Source organism: Crocodylus siamensis, chromosome 1 (assembly GCF_052110815.1).
Source record: "Crocodylus siamensis isolate JL-2025a chromosome 1, ASM5211081v1, whole genome shotgun sequence".
In the NCBI taxonomy this organism is placed as follows: Eukaryota; Metazoa; Chordata; order Crocodylia; family Crocodylidae; genus Crocodylus; species Crocodylus siamensis.
Genome location: NC_143395.1, coordinates 177,235,337 through 177,249,783, shown reverse-complemented (window position 1 = coordinate 177,249,783; position 14,447 = coordinate 177,235,337).

Sequence of the window (14,447 nt, the reverse complement as noted above, 5' to 3'; positions counted from 1 at the left end):
TAGGGCAGGGGGGTGAGGCCAGTGCTGCTGGACTCAGCCTCTCACTCTGGCCCCTCAGTTCCCACTGTCATGGGAGCACTAGCCTTGAGCCTGAGCTTTTCACACACACCCTTCACCTAGCACTAAGCTATTTTTAGCTCCCTGGCCCCTCACTGCCCCTCCACAGACTCCACAGTGGGCCCATTTGCCACCTCCCCTGACCAGATGAGAAGCGAGGGCAGGATTGGACACAGTCAGCCTTTCCCCCACCCCTACATCCCACACACCGTTGTCAGAGCCAAGCAAGTATGCTCTGGTGGGGAGAGGGGAGGAAGGGATAGCAGGTAGATTTGCTGGAAGGGGCTCTAGCTCTGTCCTCTTTGGAACCACATTTTAGGTAGTTGAAGGCTGCTATTAGATCCCTTCTCAGTCTTCTCCAAACTAAATAAGCCCAGTTCCCTCAGCCTCTCCTCATCAGTCATGTCCCCCAGCCCTCTAAATATTTTTTTTGCCCTCCACTGGACTCTCTCCAATTTGTCCAAGTCCTTTCTGAAGCAGGGAACCCAAAACACAGCACTCTAGATTTAGCCTTACCGGTGCCAAATAGAGGGGAATAATCACTTCCCTTAACCTGCTGGCAGCATTCCTACCAATGCAGGCCAGTATGCTGTTAGCCTTCTTGGCAGAAAGGGCACACTGTTGGCTCATATTCAGCTTATTGTCCACTGTAACCCCCAGGTCCTTTTCTGCATAGCTGCTGCTTAGCCAGTTAGTCCCCAACCTGCACCTATGCATGGGATTGTTCCATCTTAAATACAGGGCTTTTCACTTCTTATCGAACCTCATGGCTGGGGAGGTTTAAGTGATCAAAAATTGTTCAAACCTGTAACAGAACATAAGTTCAGTGCACATAAACCAGTTTTAAAATGGCTGAAACTGGTTTAAGGTAAACCTGGTTGAATGTAGTATCAGACTTAACTGCTTTGGGTCAAACTGGTTTCTGTCCCAGACCCCTTCCTGGTTTATGTTAAACCAGAGTCAACCAGCATCCCAGATGATTTGCAGCCCTGAGCTGCGCTGAGCTAGGTGGGGCCAGCCTGCTCTCTTTGCTTCAGAGAACAGGCTGGCTCTGCCCCTCTCCTCCCTAACCAGAGCTCTGGAGGAGACTGTAGGCACAGCCAGGTCTGCCTGGCTTCCCTCGCTGCTCACTGCTCAAGCAGGGATTTCCCCCTCCCTGCCTCCCATCTCCCACAGCACAGACTGCAGCCCCACAGACCCTAGCCATGTGGTATACTAGCTAATGCTGAGAGGTGTCAGAGTGTGTGTGTGTGTGTGTGTGTGTGTGTCTCCAATATCACTGGGACAGGCAGACAGAACAGTGTTTGCTTAGGGACTTCTGGAGCTAATGAACAGGTCAGCTGGTAATGTCTCTTTTTGGAAAAAGCTGTTTAAGAACAGCTTGAACTGAGAAAAGCTTTTGTTTTGCTGATGGTCTGACAAACACTGTGGTTTGCAGCCCTGCCAGGTTTGGAGACAGGTTTGCAGACAGGGAGAGGGAGATTGAAAAGCCCTAGTATCATCAACAGGTGCATGCACTGCACATGCCCCGTTTGCCTCAGAATGCTAGCTCGGGGCTGGCAACACTCCTACCCCTTGAGCAGTGAGCCATGGCCTGGCCACACCCCCTTTCAGTTCAGCACTATAGAAGGGAAGGGCATTTTGAATATCTGTCCCTAGGCCTAGCTATTTCTTTTGGTCCAGTCTTCCAATTTGTCAAGGTCTCTCCTAATCTTAGCCCTGCCCTTTAGTATATCTACTACTCCCCCCAGCAATGGTGTCATTGCTGAGTGTGCATTTCAGATTCTTTCAGATCGTTGATGAAGATATTGAACAAAGCAGGCCACGGAACCAACTGCTGGGGCACTCCACTTGATACAGGCTGCCAACTAGACATTGAGCCATTGATTACTACTACTAATAAAGATTTATTATTTACTACCTCTCAAAATATGAAAACAAAGGCTCACAAAATGGAAGTAGTAAGTACTACATTTAAAACTAACAAAGTTCTGTTTTGCACAGTGTTTAATTAAAGTGTGGGACTAATTGCCACAAGATATTCTGGAAACTAACATTTAATCAGATTCAAAAAGGGTTTGGATGAATTCTTAGAAGGTGCATCAGTATCTATTGATCATGGGAGTTAGGGGTATATCTGTTTAATAAGAACTTCCTAGACATTAACTACTGGAGGCTGCAAGCAAAAGAGGTACAGTGGGAAAAACCCTGGTCATAGCCTGTTTACTCTCCTTTTCAGTATCCACTCTCTGCCACTGTGTGACATAGGATACTGGATAAGATGGACCTATGGTCTGACCCAGTAAATGGTGTTTCTTGTGTACTTAGGCTGAGGGAGATCTTTAACCCATCCCAACCACATCCTGAAGTTGTCATTCTTTTTTCCAATAACTATTCACAGCATAATCACATTTGTAGCATCATTCGGAAATGACAGAACCTCTTTTTCTCATTCTCTTTATTCAGCAAAACTTAGACTATCAAATTGATCATATATTCCGGCAAATATTCTTTGATCAGGTAAGTCTGCATGCAGGATCTTGGCCATTATGATATTGCTAATGATGGAGCTCATTTCTTCATTATTCAAATAGTTAACATAAAAGCCAGTAATCACAGATAACTCCTATAATATCATGATCATGTTGACGCACAGCGATTACTAAATCTATATCTTTATTATTTGTCCTTTCCAGTGCACTCCACTGCAAAATGGTTCAACTGAAGGGACTCTGTATGACCTTCATGTCAACAAACAATTTGGTTCTGTATGGCATTTTATCAACTGTATGAAGTGCTTAGAGTTGGTTAGTCAATTTAGTCAGAAGTCAGGCAGAATGTAGGGTGGGGTGACATCTTTAAGTGGTTCAGAGAGGCATGAGCTTTTGTAGGCACCTTAAAGATTAACTTGTTCAGGAAGTCAAACTTTTGCTATGGATGGACTTCCATGACTCTACACCTCTTTACACCTCTCTACTAGGGCTGTGCAAAACAGCATCATTTCATTTCAACTTCCGTTTCACCATTTTGACAGGACAGTGTTTCTGTGACAACTGTAGGTGTTGTAGGGCTTGCTGCAACTGCCCTGAGCTCATTTTCCTACAGGCAGTGACAGGGTATACCTCGGCTTTGGATCACCTGGTCTGTCAGGTAGTTGGTCTTATGTTTCTCACCTGCCACAACTTTGATGATATTATATTGCTAGGAGGCAATGCCCAAAGTGATCCTACCTAATCTCAAGCCCTGTTTTCTTCTCTGGGGCTCTAAACCTCCCCTTTACCCCACCCTAGCCTCTCCAGATGGCACTCGTAGTTGTCTGCAGTCAAATCTTAATGGTGCCAGTTGGTCTATTGTTCTGCCCTCAGCCACCAGGGAGACCATCGACTTTAGTTGGGTGCACACCCTTCCAGGGGCTGGCCTTGGCCTGCAAATATCCAAAAAAGAGGAAGCAAAACCCAACTGCTCTCAGTCTCTTCATCAGACTCAGTCCATGTCCCCTTCATCTGGGGTCAGGCTCTCATGTCCAAATCACAACAAAAAAAGATCAGTTAATCCAGTCACTGCTCTGCACAAGACTACCCCAGCCTACTCATTCACAGTCCCAATGGGATCTCTCCCACATGCAGCGAGGCTGTAACCTGAAAACAGCAATTCTTCTGGCCTCTCCCCCAGATCCTCAGCTGTTACTCTGCTCCAGGGATTATCAGAAATCTTGTGTGTGCAGGCCTCCACTGGCTTCCTTCTCTGGGTCACACCCACAGCATTTCTCTAGCAGGTTTTGCAACACTTGCCTGCTGACAGGTTCAGCCACTCCTCTCTCTGCAGCTCGCAGGAAATCAATCTCCCTCTACCCCTCTCCGGGGCCAGAAATAACTCTGAGCAGCCTCCCTCCTCCAATCCAGAACGAGATGCTGCTCTGGAAGTGTGGTGATTGCTTCTCTTCCCTTCTGGTCTCCACCTGCAGATCCACTGGCCCTCCATGCTGTAAGTGTTGCTTGCTTTCACTTTCACTTTCACTGTCTGTTGCTGCTGGCTGGTTTTCTTCTCCTGACCTCTCCTGCCCAACACGTAAGGCACCTTGGGGCTTTTGTTTACTCTCCCTCACTTCTTCAGTTTCATTTCGAGTTTCATTTAGTTTTGAAATCACTGTTCTGCTTCATTTCATCTCATCTAAACCATTTCGCTGTTTTGACACTGTTTTGATGCTGTTTCAATGTTTTGCCCATAGGCTACAATGGGAAATTATGAAGATGCCTAAAACTTTGTCATTTCTTGCCTGATTTGGATGAAACTTGCAGAGATGGTAGCCCATTCTGAGGGCACGATGTTTGCCAAGTTTCAAGGAGATAGATGTAGAGGAAACTGCACCTCATGCTGTTGACAAGCAAAACTTATATTACTTGCCAGCAGCAGCAGCAGCCTCCTGTTATCCAGCCCACAGATCTGAGGATCCACAGGAGGGCTGCAGGGTTGTGCTGGACTCCTCCCAGGGGTGCAGGCCCCCAATCTGTGTACTGGATGGCAGGAGGGTGTGACTGCCACCTGAGACCGGTGCTGGCCATAGCCCATACCCAGCACCAGGAAGATTAGTGCTGCTGCTGGCCCCAGACAGCAGAAGCAGCCTCCTGTCATGTGGCATGAAGATTGGGGGCCCATGGGAGGAGTCCAGCACATACCCACGGCCCTTCAAGGGGTGCAGGCCCCCGATATGCATGCCAGATGACAGGAGGCTGCTGCTGCTGCCTGGGATGGTGCTGGGTGCAGCCTGTACCCAGCACCAGGAACACTGGTGCTGCCACTGGCCCAAGGCAGCAGCGGCAGCCTCCTATCATCCAGCATGCAGAGCCAGGGGCCTGCACCCCCCAGAAGGACTCTGGCACAGCCCTGCAGCACTCCTGGAAGTGCAGGCCCCCAGATCTGCATGCCCCAACCCTGGACACCCTGCATACTCAAATGAGCAGCAGCAACAGGAAATAAACTGGTGCTCAGCACATGGGGAAAGCAGCCACTCCCCCTCCCCGTGGCTGGTGCCCCATGTTGCAGCCTGGGTGGGGCTGTCTTGCCTATCCATTGCATCACCAGACAGCAGACACAAGCAGCCTGGAGTGGGCTCTGAGCAGCCACAGCACGGGGCACCAGCCATGGGAAAAGGAGAAGCCACTTTTCCTCGCACTGAACACCAGCCCGTAACCCACCGCCACTGCTGGCCTGGGCCCTGCTCTGGCTCTGGGCTTGCCCATCATGGCTGAGCCATGGCAGCATCAGCTGGGCAGAAGCTGCTGCTGGGAATGGAGGAAAGCTGCCCCATCTCACTCCCACTGGGCAGTGTTTGGTGTGGCTGCCAACCGGAGCCCGCGCCATGCTTGGCTGTAGTGCAGCTGCTTCACTGCCATCTCTATACCGTCCAGCAAGCAGCTGTACCACAGGGCACCAGCCATGTGGAGAGGGCTGCTTTTCCCCTGTGCTGAGCATGAGCTCATTCCCATCAGGCAAGTACAGGGCTCACAGGGGTCAGGACTGCATGCCTGTACCACAGGGCTGGGGCACTGGGAGTGAGCGGGCCCACAGGAGCCAGCAGTGCCTGGGCAGGAGCCAGGGCCTGGGCCTGTGCTGCCTGAATGCCCAAATGCTGCCTGACCAGTGTCACATAGAGGGGTAGGATCACCTCGTGGACCTGCTCGTGATGCATTGGTGGATGCATGACAAGGTGTGTTAGCCTTCCTGACCGTGTCCCCACATTGGCAGCCCATGTTCGTTTTGGAATCAATAATGATACCAAGATCCTTGTCTACCTCTGTGCAAGCTAGAAGGGAGTTCCCCAGCCTGTAGGTATGCTGCTGGTTCTTCCCAGGCCTGTCACGCAGCCAGTGCCCCTCACTGGCGCCTCTCACGATTGGGGCTCGGGTGGCCATAGCCATGTCTGGCCCCCAAATCCCCTCCTCGGGTCTTAAAGCGAGTGCCCGCTCTGGGGTTTCTCGCCAATGCCCGCCCTGGGGCTTCTCACAATTAGGGCTCAGGTGGCCGTAGCTGTGCCTGGCCCCCAAATTCCCTCCTCGGGTCAACAGTTCCTTTGGGACTCAGGCAGCCTCATCCTTACCTGGCCCCCAGTCCCCTGTGCCCCTTCTCAGGGCTGGGGTCTTAAAGCGAGTGCCCCCTGAACATTGTGCCCTCTCTGGGCTTCTTGCCTGTGCACCCCTTCCTGGGGCTCCACCTGCACTAGGCCCTTTCTCTGCGCTCGGGGCTCAGGTGGCCGTAGCCATGACTGGCCCCCCCAATGCACTGTGTCCCTCCTCAGGGCTGGGGCAGTGCACCCCTAAATGCAGTGCCCTCACTGGCACCGGAGTCCCCACCACTGTGGAGCCCTCTGAGGGCTCCTCCAACCGCTATTAGCCTCACCCGGTCCTCCGGTCTTATAAAACTACAAACAGAAAACTCAAGCCCCTGGGCTACAACATAAACTCTAAGCCAACTGGCTAACCCTCATTCAACTCCCTACCAGTTCTTCCTCCACCCAGTATCCTTGACCAGAAGCTGCTCAGGCTATCAGGCTTCCCTACTCTGCTTACTCCAGCAGAGCTCCTTCTTCCTCAGTTGCCAGAAGGGAACTGCTCCCCTGGCCTCAACCTGGACTACATTTATATAGTTCAGGTCCTGTCCCCTTCCGGTCAGCTGACCAACTGCGGTTGCCCCAGCAACCGGCACCTGTGTCTCTTCATACAATCAGGGCACCAAAGTGCCCCTGTGACAATGTGCTCCTAGATAATTTTCTCAAAAAGCTTCCCCAGGACCATGGTAAGATTAACGGGCCTGTAATTTCTTGGGTCCTCCTTCCTCCCTTTTTTGAAAATGGGAACCACATTGCCCTTGGTCTTCACAGCACTAGGTGCAGGCTGCGCCCAGGAAGCAGCAGCAGTCTCCTGTCACCTGGTGCACAGTTTGAGGTCAAGTACCCCCAGGAGGGCTGCAGGGCTATGCCGGACTCCTCCCAGGGTGCAGGCCCCCAAGCTGTGCATCAGATGACAGGAGGCTGCCACTGCTGCCTAGAGCCAGCAGCAGCACCAATCTTCCCGGCACTGGGCATGGGTTGTACCCAGCACTGGTCCCAGGCAGCAGCAGCAGCCTCCTGTCATCTGGCACACAGATCAGGGGCCCACACCCCTGGGAAGAGTCCAGCACAGCCCTCCTGGGAGTCTGGGTCCCTGATCTGCATGCTGGATGACAGGAGGCTGCTGCTGCGAGCTGGTACTGGCACTGGATGCAGCCCGTGCCAAGCGCTGGGAAGATTGGTGCTGCCACTGGCCCCAGCTGGCAGCAACAGCATGGTGTCATCCCATGTGCAGATCAAGGGGCCTGCACCTCTGGGAGGACTGCGGGGCTGTGCCAAACTCCTCCCCTGGGGCGCAGGCCCCCAGATCTCCACACCAGATGACAGGAGGCTGCCACTGCTGGCTGGGACTGGCGCTTAAGCCAAGTAAGCCCGGCTTCAACACTCAAAACATTTTGAAACTTTTGAGTGGCCTTGTTTCATTTTGAAGCACTTTTGAATGCTTTTGTTTCATTTTGATTTTGCTGTTTTGATCTCAGAACACATCAAAATAGCTTCAAAATGAAACACCCAGCAAAATTTTGCACAGCCCTACTCTCTACTACTACTACTATCTTAGTCTCATATCCACATTTTTTCACATAAAATATATTGAAATTGTTTGAACTATGTGGGCATAACAACATGATATGACCTTCACTGCATTGTCTTCAGTAAAATTACATAACATATGACAGATCAAACTCAACTCTAGGAACTCTACCTTGTCAAGGAAGACAATGGCAACTTTTGCTGCAAAATGGAAGATTTTTAAAAATAAGTAAATTACAGTCACAGAATATAAGTGTTTTTATTTTAGGAGTTTACTGAATTTTTTTCTTTTGATGTGCTTTATGTAGCTAGATAATGACATTGTCATGTCTGTATGCAAATAGTCACAACGTATGTAAAACCTGGATAATATAACAGCTGCTATAAGTTTGCTGTCAAACTGTACTAATCGTTCCTGGCAGTTTGAAATTACTTTTGCCTTCATGCTCTCCCTGCTATTCAGATGAAGTAAAAATAGATTTGATATTGTACCGATTGCCATTCCAATTTCCTTTATAGTTTGTTAGACTTGTACAGACAAGAGCGTGGGAGAATATTAAAGTAATCCTGGTAAACTTCTTACTCTGTTAGCCCATATCAATAACCTTCTTTTTTCAAGGTCTCATAAAGAAGGCTCCCCACTTCCTGGACCCTGAAGGCTGCTGCTGGTTTCAGTTGTCTTTGGAGTGGGCTGATGATGATGATAATGATAGCTTTTGCCAACATATTGATGTGCTCTGGCACCTGAGGCATCTAAAACTATTTATATTCAATGCAAATCCCAGCAAGCCAAGGCTTTTCTGTATCATGAGATGAGTTTCTCTTTTTTCAAAAAATAAAATATCTTTTTACTCTGTGCTGTATAAGTCTCTTCAAAAATATAATGAAAATATTGTTTATATTTAAAAAATAGTGACTCCTACTGAGTTTAGGGTTGCTGCACATATATATATATATAAAAAACAAGAAATCCACAATGGCTTGTGGGGTTTACAGTGTAAATGGCCAGTATGGACATAGGCTACAAACAAACATTGCATTTGTCCCAGGATAAACCATTTTATCCCAGAACAAAGTCTGATCATTTAGAAGTCCTTGTCTGTTGTCCTGGGATAAACCCTAAAAATGTTAACATAATAGGAAGTATTAACAGTTTGTCCCATGGCATCACAAAGTGTATCTGAGAGTTGTCCCAGGACTGCATAATTGAATCAATGACAGAAAAGTATCAGTACATTAAACCACACACTGAACCCTGATTAGAAGGGTAATGTATATTCATGCCAATCATGGGACATTTCTGTACTGGGGCAAACATGGGCACACTTCCCTGGGAAGGTAAGTGATCCAGGGTTGCCTGTGCCTTTGGCTTGCAGACTGATTCTTCGGTGGGCTTTGTGTGTTTTGGTGGGCTGTCTGAGAAGATGGGAGTGTTGCTAGCTGAGTGATTGCTGGGTGGTTGCTGCATCTGCATCGCAAAAGCCCTAATGAGAGGGTAGAGTCAGTTTAGGCCCAGCAGGGTATAAAAGGAGATTCCCTGCGTGACCAGGGAGTGATCAAACATAGGCAACAAAGAAGGGAAGCTGTTTGCAAGTCAGTTTGATTTCCCACCCCCTCCATCTCTTTGTAGAGCCTTTAAGCTTGGTGAGAAGAAGAAGAGAAAAGGGAATCTTTTGGGGCCAAGGAAGAGTACTCAAGAATTTCAGATAATCAGGCCAGCTGTAATCAGACAAGTTTGCTAGGGAAAGTTTTCTTGGAAGAAGGGCAGTAAGAGAAAGAGTCCCAGGGAAATGGCTGGAGGACATTGCAATATCAGAGCCACTGTCACGGCGTCTGCTTGCACCTGTAAGCTGTCTGTCTAGGCAGGACCACTCACCATAGAGGCTTCTGACCAGGTCCAGGTTTGGTGCTGTGGAGACTGCAGCTTGCAGGTTTCTTCCTGTGAAGGCCAAGTGGGGGAGTGCCTTCAATGTAAGCAGTGCCTCCTAGTGGTGTCCCTCAGGAAGCAGGCAAGAGAGCTACAAGAGGAGGTGGTGAGGCTCTGAAGCATCCTCTGAAGCATTCATCAGTTCAGTGCTGGAGGAGACCTCCAGGACTGTGGAAGAAGAACTGCCAAAGGCAATGCTAGAGAAGGGAGAGGACATTGACTCTGAGGAAGGTGGAAGCTAGAAGCTTGTGATGTCTGGAAGCAAGCAGAAATCTTCATCTCCACCTGCAGCACTTTGCCTGGAGAACAGGTACAGAGTCCTAGCAACAGAGGGAAAGGAGCGTGTTCCATTGGTGGAGGAAGACAGACCAGGCCTCCCCAAGGTGGGAAGGATTGAGACCACCACTACCAAGAAGTGAAGCATGGTCGTGGTTGGAAACTCCCTTCCGTGGGGGACATAGGTATGAATCTTCCTGCATGAGCTGTTGTCTCAGAAGGTCTGCTGCTTGCTCAAAGCCTGGATCTGAGATATCACAGGCAGATTACCAAGACTTATCCAGCCATCTGACTACTACCCCATGCTGCTCACCTATGTGTGCACCAGTGATACTGCCAGGGGAGACCCTGAGCAGATCAAAGTGACTATAGGGCTCTGGGTGCAAGGAAGAAGAGGACAGGGGCTCAAGTGGTATTCTCGATCCTTACAGTTAAGGAAAAGAGCCTAGGCAGGAGTGGGCACATCCTGCAAATCAATGCATGGTTGCACAGGCGTCACCAGCAAGGTTTTGACTTCTTTGACCACAGGATGTTGTTCCAAGAAAGATTTCTAGGAAGAGATGGGATCCATTTGACAAAGAAAGGAAAGGTTCACCAGGGGATGGAGACCTAAGTCCTGAGATAAGTGGGAAAGTGAGAGACCTGAAGGAAGTGCAAGCAAGGGTGGGAAACAGAGACAGCATTCTCATTCTTCCTGAGAAACCAGGGAAATTGGCTAGTTGCCTTAGGTGCTTGTATGCAAATGCACAGAGCCGAAGAAACAAACAGGAAAAATTGGAAGTCCTTGCATAGTCACAGAACTATGGCATGACTGGAATAACAGAGACTTGGTAGCATACCTTGCATGACTGAATCACTGTCATGGATGGGTATAAATTCTTCAGGAACGACAGGCAGGGGAGAAGAGGAAGAGCAGTTACACTTTATATAAAAGAGCTCTATGATTCCTCATAACTCTAGTATGAAACTGGAGATAGGTCTGTTGAAAGTCTCTGGGTTAGGGTCAGAGGAGAGAACAACAAGGGTGATGTCATGGTGGCGGTCTTCTATAGCAGGAAGTGGTGGGTGAGCCTAGCAGAAGTTTAACAGTTCAAACTTCTAATGGAAGTTTCCTTATCAGAGGCCCTGGTTGTCAGGGTGATTGAAGTCCCCCATGAGATCTGCTGGGAGGGCAATACAGCAGTGTGCAGGCAATGCAGGACATTTTTGGAGAGCGGTAAGGACAATATCCTGATGCAAGTGGTGAACTGGCCAACTAGGGGCCATGCTTTTCTTGACCTGCTGCTTACAAACAAGGAAGAATTGGTGGGGTATGTAATAGTGAATGACAACTTAGGCAGCAGTAATGATGAGATGATTGAGTTCAGGATGCTGAGGAAGGGAAGGAGATCAGCAGAGTAAGGACCCTGGACTTCAGAAAAGCAGACTTTGACTCACTCAGGAAACTCATGGGCAGGATTCCTGGGAAAGCCAGTCTGAGAAGAGAAGTCCAGGAGAGCTGACTCTACTTGAAAGAAACTTTACTGAGAGTGCAGGAACAAACTACTCCAATGTGCAGAAAGACTAGCAAGTATGGCAGAAGACCAGCTTGGCTTAGCAGGGAACTCTTCAGTAAGCTAAATCACAAAAAGAAAGCATATAAGATGTGGAAGCAATTAGGGAGGAGTATAAGAGTATTGCTCAGGCATGCAGGGATGAAGTCAGGAAGCCCAAAGCTCAACTGGAACTGCAGCTAGCAAGGGACATGAATGGTAACAAGAAGGGTTTCTACAAGTATGCCAGCAGCAAGAAGAGGATCAGGGAACTTTTGGGTCCCTTACTGAATGGGGGAGGCAACATAGTGACAGAGAGTACAGAAAAGGCTAAAGTACTCAATGCCTTTTTTGCCTCAGTCTTCACAGGCAAGGTCAGTCCCCAGACAACTGCTCTGGGCAGCACAGTTTGGGGAGGAGGTGAGCAGCCCTCAGTCCTGAAACAACAGGTTAGGGACTATTTAGAAGAGGTGGACATGTTCAAGTCCATGGGGCCAGATGGTATGCACCTGAGGGTGCTGAGGGAGTTGGGCCATGTGATTACAGAGCCACCAGCTATCATCTTTGAAAACTCATGGCAATTGTGAGAGGTCCCAGGTGATTGGAAGAGGGTAAATACAGTGCCCATACATAATAAAGGAAACAAGGAGGATCCAGGGAACTATAAACAGGTCAGCTTCACCTCAATCACTGGAAAAGTCATATAGGAGGTCCTCGAGGAATTTCATAGATTTCATAGATTTCATAGACATCAGGGCTAGAAGGGACCTCGGGAGATCATCGAGTCCAGCCCCCTGCCCAAAGGGCAGGAAGTCAGCTGGGGTCATAGGATCCCAGCAAGATAAGCATCCAATTTACTCTTGAAGGTGTTCAATGTAGGTGCTTGAACCACCTCCAATGGCAGACTGTTCCAGACCTTGGGGGCTCAGACAGTAAAGAAATTCTTCCTTATGTCCAGCCTGAAACGGTCTTGCAGGAGTTTGTGACCGTTCGACCTCGTCATCCCTTGGGGCGCTCTGGTGAACAAATGTTCCCCCAGATCCTGGTGGTCACCCCTGATAAACTTATAGGTGGCCATCAGATCACCCCTGAGCCTACGCTTTTCAAGGCTAAAGAGTCCCATGTCTCTCAGCCTATCATCGTAAGATCTGTTTTCCTGACCTCTGATCATGCGCGTGGCTCTCCTCTGGACTCTCTCAAGCTTCTCCACATCCTTTTTGAATTGTGGAGCCCAAAACTGGACGCAGTACTCCAGCTGCGGCCTCACCAAGGCCGAGTACAAGGGAAGAATGATGTCCCGGGATTTGCTCGAGAAGCACCTATGGATGCAAGCCAGTGTTTTGGTCACTTTACTAGCCGCAGCATCGCATTGCAGGCTCATGTTCATCTTGTGGTCAATGATGACCCCCAAGTCTCTTTTTTCTGTAGTGCTATCCAACGTAGTACTGCCGAGCCTATAAGGATGCTGCAGGTTTTTCCTCCCAAGGTGGAGAACCTTGCATTTTTCGGTGTTAAACACCATCAGGTTCTCAATTAATTTCTAAGCACTTGGAAGAAAAGGTGGTATTTAGGAACAGCCAGCATGGATTCACCAGAGGTAATTCATGCCTTACCAACTTGATTGCCTTCTATGATGAGATGACTAGCTCTATGGATGTGGGGTGACCAATGGATGTGGTATACCTTGATTTTAGCAAGGCTTTTGATATGGTCTCCCCCAGAATTCTAGCAGGCAAGCTAAGGAAGTATGGGTTGGATGAATGAATTATAAGATGGATGGGAAACTGACTGGATCATCAGACTCAGAGAGCAGTAGTCAATGACTTAATATCTAGTCAGCAGCTGGTATCAAGTGGATTGCCCCAGGGGTCAGCCCTGGGGCTGGTTTTGTACAATATCTTCATCAATGACCTAGACAATAGCATAGAGTGCACCCTCAGCAAATTTTCAGATCACACCAAGCTGAGGGGAGTAATAGATGTGCTGGAGAGTAGGGCTGGGATTCAGAGTGACCTAGACACATTGGAGGATTGAGCCAAAACAAATCTCATGAGGTTCAAACAAGGGCAAATGCAAAGTCCTGCACTTAGGATGGAACAGGCTCATGCATCAGTACAGGCTGGGGGCTGACTGGGCAGCAGCTCTGCAGAAAAGGACCTGGGGCTTACAGTGGACAATAAGCTGAATATGAGCCAACAGTGTGTCCTTGTTGCCAAGAAGGCTAATGGCAAACTGGGCTGCATTGGTAGGAGTTTTTCCAGCAAATCAAGGGAAGTGATTATTCCCCTCTATTCAGCACTGGTGAGGCCACATCTGGCGTTCTGTTTTTAGATTTGCCCTCCCCCACTACAGAAAGGATGTGGACAAATTGGAGGGAGTCCAGCAGAAGGGCAATGAAAATGTTTAGAAGGCTGGGGCACATGACTTCTGAGGAGAGGCTGAGGGAACTGGGCTTATTTCGTCTGGAGAAGAGAAAACTGAAAGGGGATTTAATAGCAGCCTTCAACTGCCTAAAAGGTGGTTCCAAAGAAGATACAGTGACACTGTGCTCAATGGTGGCAGATGACAGAACAAGGAGCAATGCTTTCAAGTTTCAGCAAGGTAAATTTAGGTTAGATATTAGAAAAAACTTTCTCACTAGAACAGTAGTAAAACACTGGAGCAGGTTACCCAGAGAGGTTATGGAATCTCTATCCTTGGAGGTTTTCAAAACCCAGCTAGACAAAGCCTTGGCTGGGATGTTATAGTTGGAGATGGTCTTGCTTTGAGCCAGAGGTTAGACAAAATGACCTCCTGAGGTCCCTTCCAACCCTAATTTTCTATGATTCTATGACTCTAACTTGTCCAGGTCCATATGTAATGTCTGTTCTTAGCCAAAGTATGAGAGGGACACGGTGGGTGTACCTACACCAGCTTAAATTTACTTCGCAGTGAGTGGGAATAGGCCAGCATCTACACGTTCAGGCATTAAAGCACATTAATGCTGTGTGTGGACAGACTTGGGACTAAAGTTAGTCCC